Source organism: Pundamilia nyererei, unplaced genomic scaffold (genome assembly GCF_000239375.1).
Source record: "Pundamilia nyererei isolate P.nyererei 1_Seehausen unplaced genomic scaffold, PunNye1.0 scaffold00260, whole genome shotgun sequence".
NCBI classification, from domain to species: Eukaryota; Metazoa; Chordata; class Actinopteri; order Cichliformes; family Cichlidae; genus Pundamilia; species Pundamilia nyererei.
The window spans coordinates 559,961-565,960 of NW_005187661.1; the positions used below are offsets into that span (position 1 = coordinate 559,961).

Below are 6,000 nucleotides of genomic sequence, written 5' to 3' on the forward strand. Positions count from 1 at the left end.
CACACAGATAAATGCACACAGACACACAGCACGAAGAATGGGGTGCATTTATATGCTGTGGCTGATGTTGTGGGGCATTCGGATCAGCAGGGCCTTCTAGATGATAGAATTCAACAGGGACAAGAAGACCTCTGTTCTTATCTACAGCAGAGAAGGGGAAGGCTCTCCTTGGTTTAGGCAGCTATCCTGCCCTATATAGCAGATAGGGACATCTCCTCTGTGGGGAGAAAGCATTTAAATGGAGGCAGAGGGAAATATGTGGAAATGTGTCCTTGTGCTAAATAGATGTTGTCACAGAGGAGTTGTTATTTACCTCGCCGGCAACCAGCTAGAAACTTTGAAGACCCGCCGAGATGTTTAAGGGGGATAAAGGTGGCGTGCTAATGCAGTCTGTTGAGGAATTGCAGACATTTGTGTGAGCGAGCAATACGTACACACAGAGAGAGATAAAAATGAAATAGAGGGAAAGACATTAGTGCATCCTAGCTCCATTGTTACAATGCTCTCGGTGCTCATTGCAGCTGAGCACCTGACATTGCAGAGTGTATAAATGTAAGCATAAATATGTATATGAAGATCAGAATCTTTTACCCTTAAAAAATTGGCATTAGTCGGCCTCTAGATGTTATCGCTGTCATCTCGAGGTTTGCTGGTCGGGTTGAGTCACATATGATCATATTCTGATTGGTTGGACAGCCAGAGGTATAACCTCTGAAGGAAACGTTACGTTAGCAGCACTCTGGGTTGGATTCATGACCATTTACCCAGTATACGGTCTTGGGGGTGGCTGAAGCTGGTCTGAGACAGAGCAAAAGGTGGATCCACCAAGATCCTTTGGAGGAGGTGGTCTCGGTATGGTTCCAAACAAACTCCATCTGTCCAATGAGGGGACTCATTCTCATGTGGTTTGTAGTCATGCATTTTTGTTTGCTTGGATTTTTCTCTGTGTGAAAACAAACCAAACCACAGGAAGAAGCTACAAGTTAACAAACTCATCAAGTGATTCGGACGACAGTAAACGAACTATAGATGTCAAAACACCCTAACTGAACAAACTTATTGGATAAAAGCTTGTTAATCTCAAATCCTGAGCCAATGAGCATGTCCAGAATAATCATTCTTTCTGCCTCTTAGAATGACCATAATTGATCAAATGGAAAGTTCTGTTCATTGTTAGCTTTGCAAAATGGACAAAGGGAAGTGTACTGAGGTCAAAGACAAAAGGAGCCAAGCACTGTTTTGTGGTTGTGTAGACTTCAACACAACCAGAAAAGTCACACCTTGCCTGCCATTGGAAAGAATGCAGGTTGAAAGCACTTTGTGTTGACTTCCCTTTGTAGACCCGGAAGCTGTGTCTGCCTTTGATACTCTCCGGTTAAAATCATTTCTTTTACCTGTCCATACATGGGCTGTTTCTCAGAACCACAGATTATTGGAAAAGAGGGACATGTTAAATAAGACTGTCTGCATAACATTTTTTTTCTGAGGAAAAAACACCAAAAAGGCCAAAGAGGCAAGCGTAAGCTATATCTCACTTCAACAAACAAAACAGTATATCCTCTGAAAATGGCCAACTTTTGTGCTTCAGGCCTGAGGCTTTGGGAGTAAATATATCAGAGTTGGCACATATTTCAGTGTCTTTGGCATTTAGCATCTTCTCCAGTTCTGGAATTTGCCAGTAGCAGCAGCTAGACCCAGACCGAGCTGGATGTGAAGCCTTCTCTCCCCTTAAAAACAGAAAAGCATGTAATCGGGCCTGTTAGCCATCTTCATCTTGTGTTGGGATCACCGGTTACCGTAGTTCTGTTTTTGGAAATCTTACAAACATGGGCAGAAGGTCAGCTGTCCATTGGTGTTACTTTAGTGTAAAATAACTAGGTTAAAATGATTTAATATGCTGGGTTTTTATGTTTATCTATAATTCATTGAGGTAAAGCAGGAGAGCAGGTAGAATGCAGTCAGTGCTCTGCTGTCGATTCAGTTAAGCAGATTTTTGGTTGAAGCATTGTACAGTATCATTTCACAAATAGATTTTCTTTGACTGACCACAGCTCCACAAGATACGATTGAGTGTTTCTGCCATATACTGTTCATCCATTTATGGGAACTTGTTATATACTTTTGTTTGCAAGAAATCATACATTTTTTATTGGTGTTTCTGTGTGTGTGTGTCCTTATCAAATGCATGCAGAACCCATGAAATCATTGCTCAATGCCAGCCCTCCCGGGCAAGATGCAGCAGAGCCAGAGGCAGATGGGGCTGAAGTGTTCAAAGCATGCCGACGGGTAGATTGATGTCTCCTAGCACGGGTCGCTAAGCAGTCAACAGATGCAGGGCGGTGTTGTGACAGAGTGCGATGAAATGGTCATCACGATCACACGCTTTCACAGCGCTTTAAAAAGCCCTACCTGTCAGTGTTACTGCGTCTGATTTTGTCCCTCACTGTTTATTTTTTGCTATTGACAAATCAGTGACAGCAGGTTTCCCAGTGGGTTAGGAAGCCTTCTCGCTGTGGAGTAATCGGAGCTGCTGCTAATTTTAGGCTGCGAGATCTTCAGCGTTATGACAGCTGACGCGCTGTCTGGAGAACTGGAGACTCATCTGATGAATGCTGGGGAAATTAAATGTTTGTCTAGCAAAGTTGGAATGAATTAGTAAAGCTGGCTGTACACAGAAGTCCTCAGGGAGGTGCTGTTGTTCATACCTTCCTTCTGTTAGAAGAAGTTTGTATGTGTGTCACTCGGTACTTTGAAGGCGCATGAAGACATTTTTAGGACTACTGGAAGAAATTAAAATCTGCTTACATGTGAATTTGCCTTCTACTCTCCAGCTAACTTTAAGCACTGTGACAAACTGGACAATTATTGGATGTATAACAGGGAAATATTAAATAACTGTGGCAGCCTGTTTGCACATATGAAGGATCTAAGACTCAGAGGAGCGTGGAACATAGAGTTAATGGATGTATCACTGAATCTCATTACGCCTTCACGGGACTACGTGGCCTGTAAGCACATTCTAAATTGATGACCAGTCGTTGTGATCTCATCCGGGTTACTGCTAATCACAAGCCGAACCTGTTTTCTCTGTTTTACTGATTGACTGTGACGCTGTTGAAACGGACTAGCTCAACAGTGGATCCGCTCTTTAAACCAGAAAAGCTTGAAGAATTGGAAGAGGCTGATTAAAATGGGAACGTGCCTCTTCTTAGTTCTTGAGGTAGAGTGGCTCCTGTCAGTCCAGACACAGGTCGCTGCTACGTTAGTGGAGGTGCGTCGCTGCGGCAGATTACAAAAAAGGACAAAATTAGCAAGCTGATGGATCAAAGTAAGAAATGGAATAAATGGCGCTTTGCAGCGTCTGAATCGACAAACAGATGGGCATTACAAAATGTTTAATAGTCAGAGTGCATTTGTTTCTGTGAAGAGCGGGTGACGCACAGCTAGATTACCTAGCATGGTTTTCTGGATCGCTTGTTAGTTTATTGGACACATGAGCACAATCCAAACTGGTGTGTTATGTTACTGTACTCAAACATGCTGGCAATATGATCTTGTCCAGCAGGCTTCGACTGCCCCGCCCCTCCCTGCGAGCAAAAGCTCTTCTTATTGGCAGTTCTTTGCAAACTGCAGATGTGAGGGGTTTGTGAGCTGAATGTTTAAATGAGGGCGGGCCCCTCTCAGTGAGGTCACACAGAGCCACTAGTAGAAAAAACAGTCTAAAACTGAGGGTTTGACCAGGCTGAAATCAAGGCTTTTTGGATCAAATGGATTGTAGACATATGGCAGAGGACAAATAATAATGATAACAATGAGAATCGGTCCACTTTGACACAGGTACAGTACAAGGACAGGGAGGACGCAGGCACCACTGTGTGCGGCAATTAGAAAGAAGTGAATTGTTTACTTGTAATTATTGACAAAAACAAGTGTAAATGGACTCTCGCTCGTTGCCGATGTGTTTGTCCAGTAGACCAGCACTAATAGGACACTGCTCTCTACACATGATGTAAGATGAGTTTTGGACTGCTTGCGCTCTCTGATAATGACAGTAGGCTTTTGTATTATCATATATACTCTGCACGACTCCTTTAATGCCTCATTTCTCATTGACATATCCATTTATTTTTCTTCGGCATCCATCTGTGGCAGTCATTCATCTGCTTCAGAGGAGTCTGGATGTTTTCTTCTTCTTTTTTTTTGTAACGGACTCTGTGTCGTTGCTATGGCAGCATCATTTTGGAAGGCTAAGCCCCTCAAAGATTTCAAACGTGAAGGTCTTCTTTTTTCCCCCCCAGTTCCAGTTGTTTGTAAGAATGCACCAGCACATATTCTTGTATAGATAATAAATCTAATAAATAAATAAGTAAGTAAATAAAATAAACAAATGACATCACCATATTGATTGCTGCAATGCCCAAAATGCTGCAGGCTGCATTTTTTCTTTATCCATGATAAAGCCAAATAAACAATGTTCCCTGGTGCTGTGCAGAAGCTTGACACGAAATCATTATGACCAGATATTTTATTCCATTAGAAACTTGCAAGCCTAAGCACCAGCCTGTCTCGTCTTTTCCGGTATATACAGTGAAGTAGGAGGTTCTTTCCCTCACACATTAACACACATGGGGCCTTTGCATTTAAAGGTAAGAGTTTATATTCTAGAGACTGTTCTGTGATGTGCGTAGCTCCATGTTGTGTGCTCAGCCTGCCAGTGTGTCTTGTTTTGTTGCTATTCTCACAGAGTGCTGCTCTCCCACAGTGCCACCACAGAGGCCCGTCTCTTTTCTTTGAAACTGGTGAAAGAGATCTTTGATGGCCGGGGTGCAAGATGGAGATAAGGTTTTAGAGCTGTTATTCGTCTTACTTCTTTTCTTCCTCCCTCTTCCTCTATTTCTTCATATTGCAGCATTTTCTGCTGTTTGTCACTTGTTAATCTCTCACTCACTCTCACACTCAGGCAAGCTTGCACACTCCTCATTTTTTTTCTGCCTTGTGCTTGTCTTCAAACCCTCGGGCCGTCTATCAACCTGAGGCGTTCAGCACTCATTAAGGTTAGATCAAGGTCGAATGATCAGACACATTTTTGTGGAGGGGAGGGGGGTGAGAACCAAAAACTTTGCTCTCCGAGTCTCCTGCCGACAGCAGCAGCAACCTTCACATCACTGCTCCTCCTACCCCCTGCTAGAACCAGGCTGACCACCGGCCAAGATCAATGAACATTTACTCCTCTTATTTCTTTAGAAAGATAAAAGCCAAAGGAAGACACAGAGACTGTGAGAAACCACCCAGAACACCCATCGGCCAGCTATCGGGATAGCTAACATCCCTCTGATGGTTTCACAGAGCAGACTGGCTCCAGCTCAACATTTCCTCTTAGACAGAAAACATGCAGAGGTTTGGAACTCTGTTGAACTGTATTGCACAATCAAGTCCTTAATAGAAAGCATAATGCAGTTTTGATGGACTCAACAGCAGCGGGGTCAGCAACGGGTTGGATTAAATGCATCATATATCTGGCACTGCTTCTGTTGACACATGACCAATGTATCTCTCCCTGTCACTGCCACGATGATCTACAAAGGTGTTGAGTCTCCTGGCAGTTGCCCTTCGGATTAAAGAACCACTAGTCTGGGACCAACTCTGTACTTTAAATAAACTTATATGAAATAGTTTAGTCATATTATAGTAAAGGCTGGGTAATAAATGTTTCCAAAGGGCAACATGAGAAACTAGGACTGTTGTGGAGGATCGCACCATGAAGCTTAAAAAGAGATCAAAGTAATATTGAGCAGAATTGGGTTCAACTCACTGGTAAATGGACTGGTTGTAGTGTTTTTCTGTTCTACCTGAGAAGTCAAAGCATTTGACAGCTTCCCAGTTTCTCATGTCGGTGCTTCAGGAAATGAATTGCCCAACCCGTGTATCATTTACAACAGGGGTGAGCAACTCCAGGCCTCAAGGGCCGGTGTCCTGCAGGTTTTAGATCTCACCCTGGGT

General features: G+C 43.2%; 1 protein-coding gene across 2 annotated transcripts in view; it reads left to right on the forward strand.

The window, feature by feature from the left end:
* nlgn2a (neuroligin 2a) overlaps positions 1-6,000 on the forward strand; it is a 239,238-nt gene that overhangs the window by 1,580 nt on the left and 231,658 nt on the right. The window lies entirely within an intron of this gene.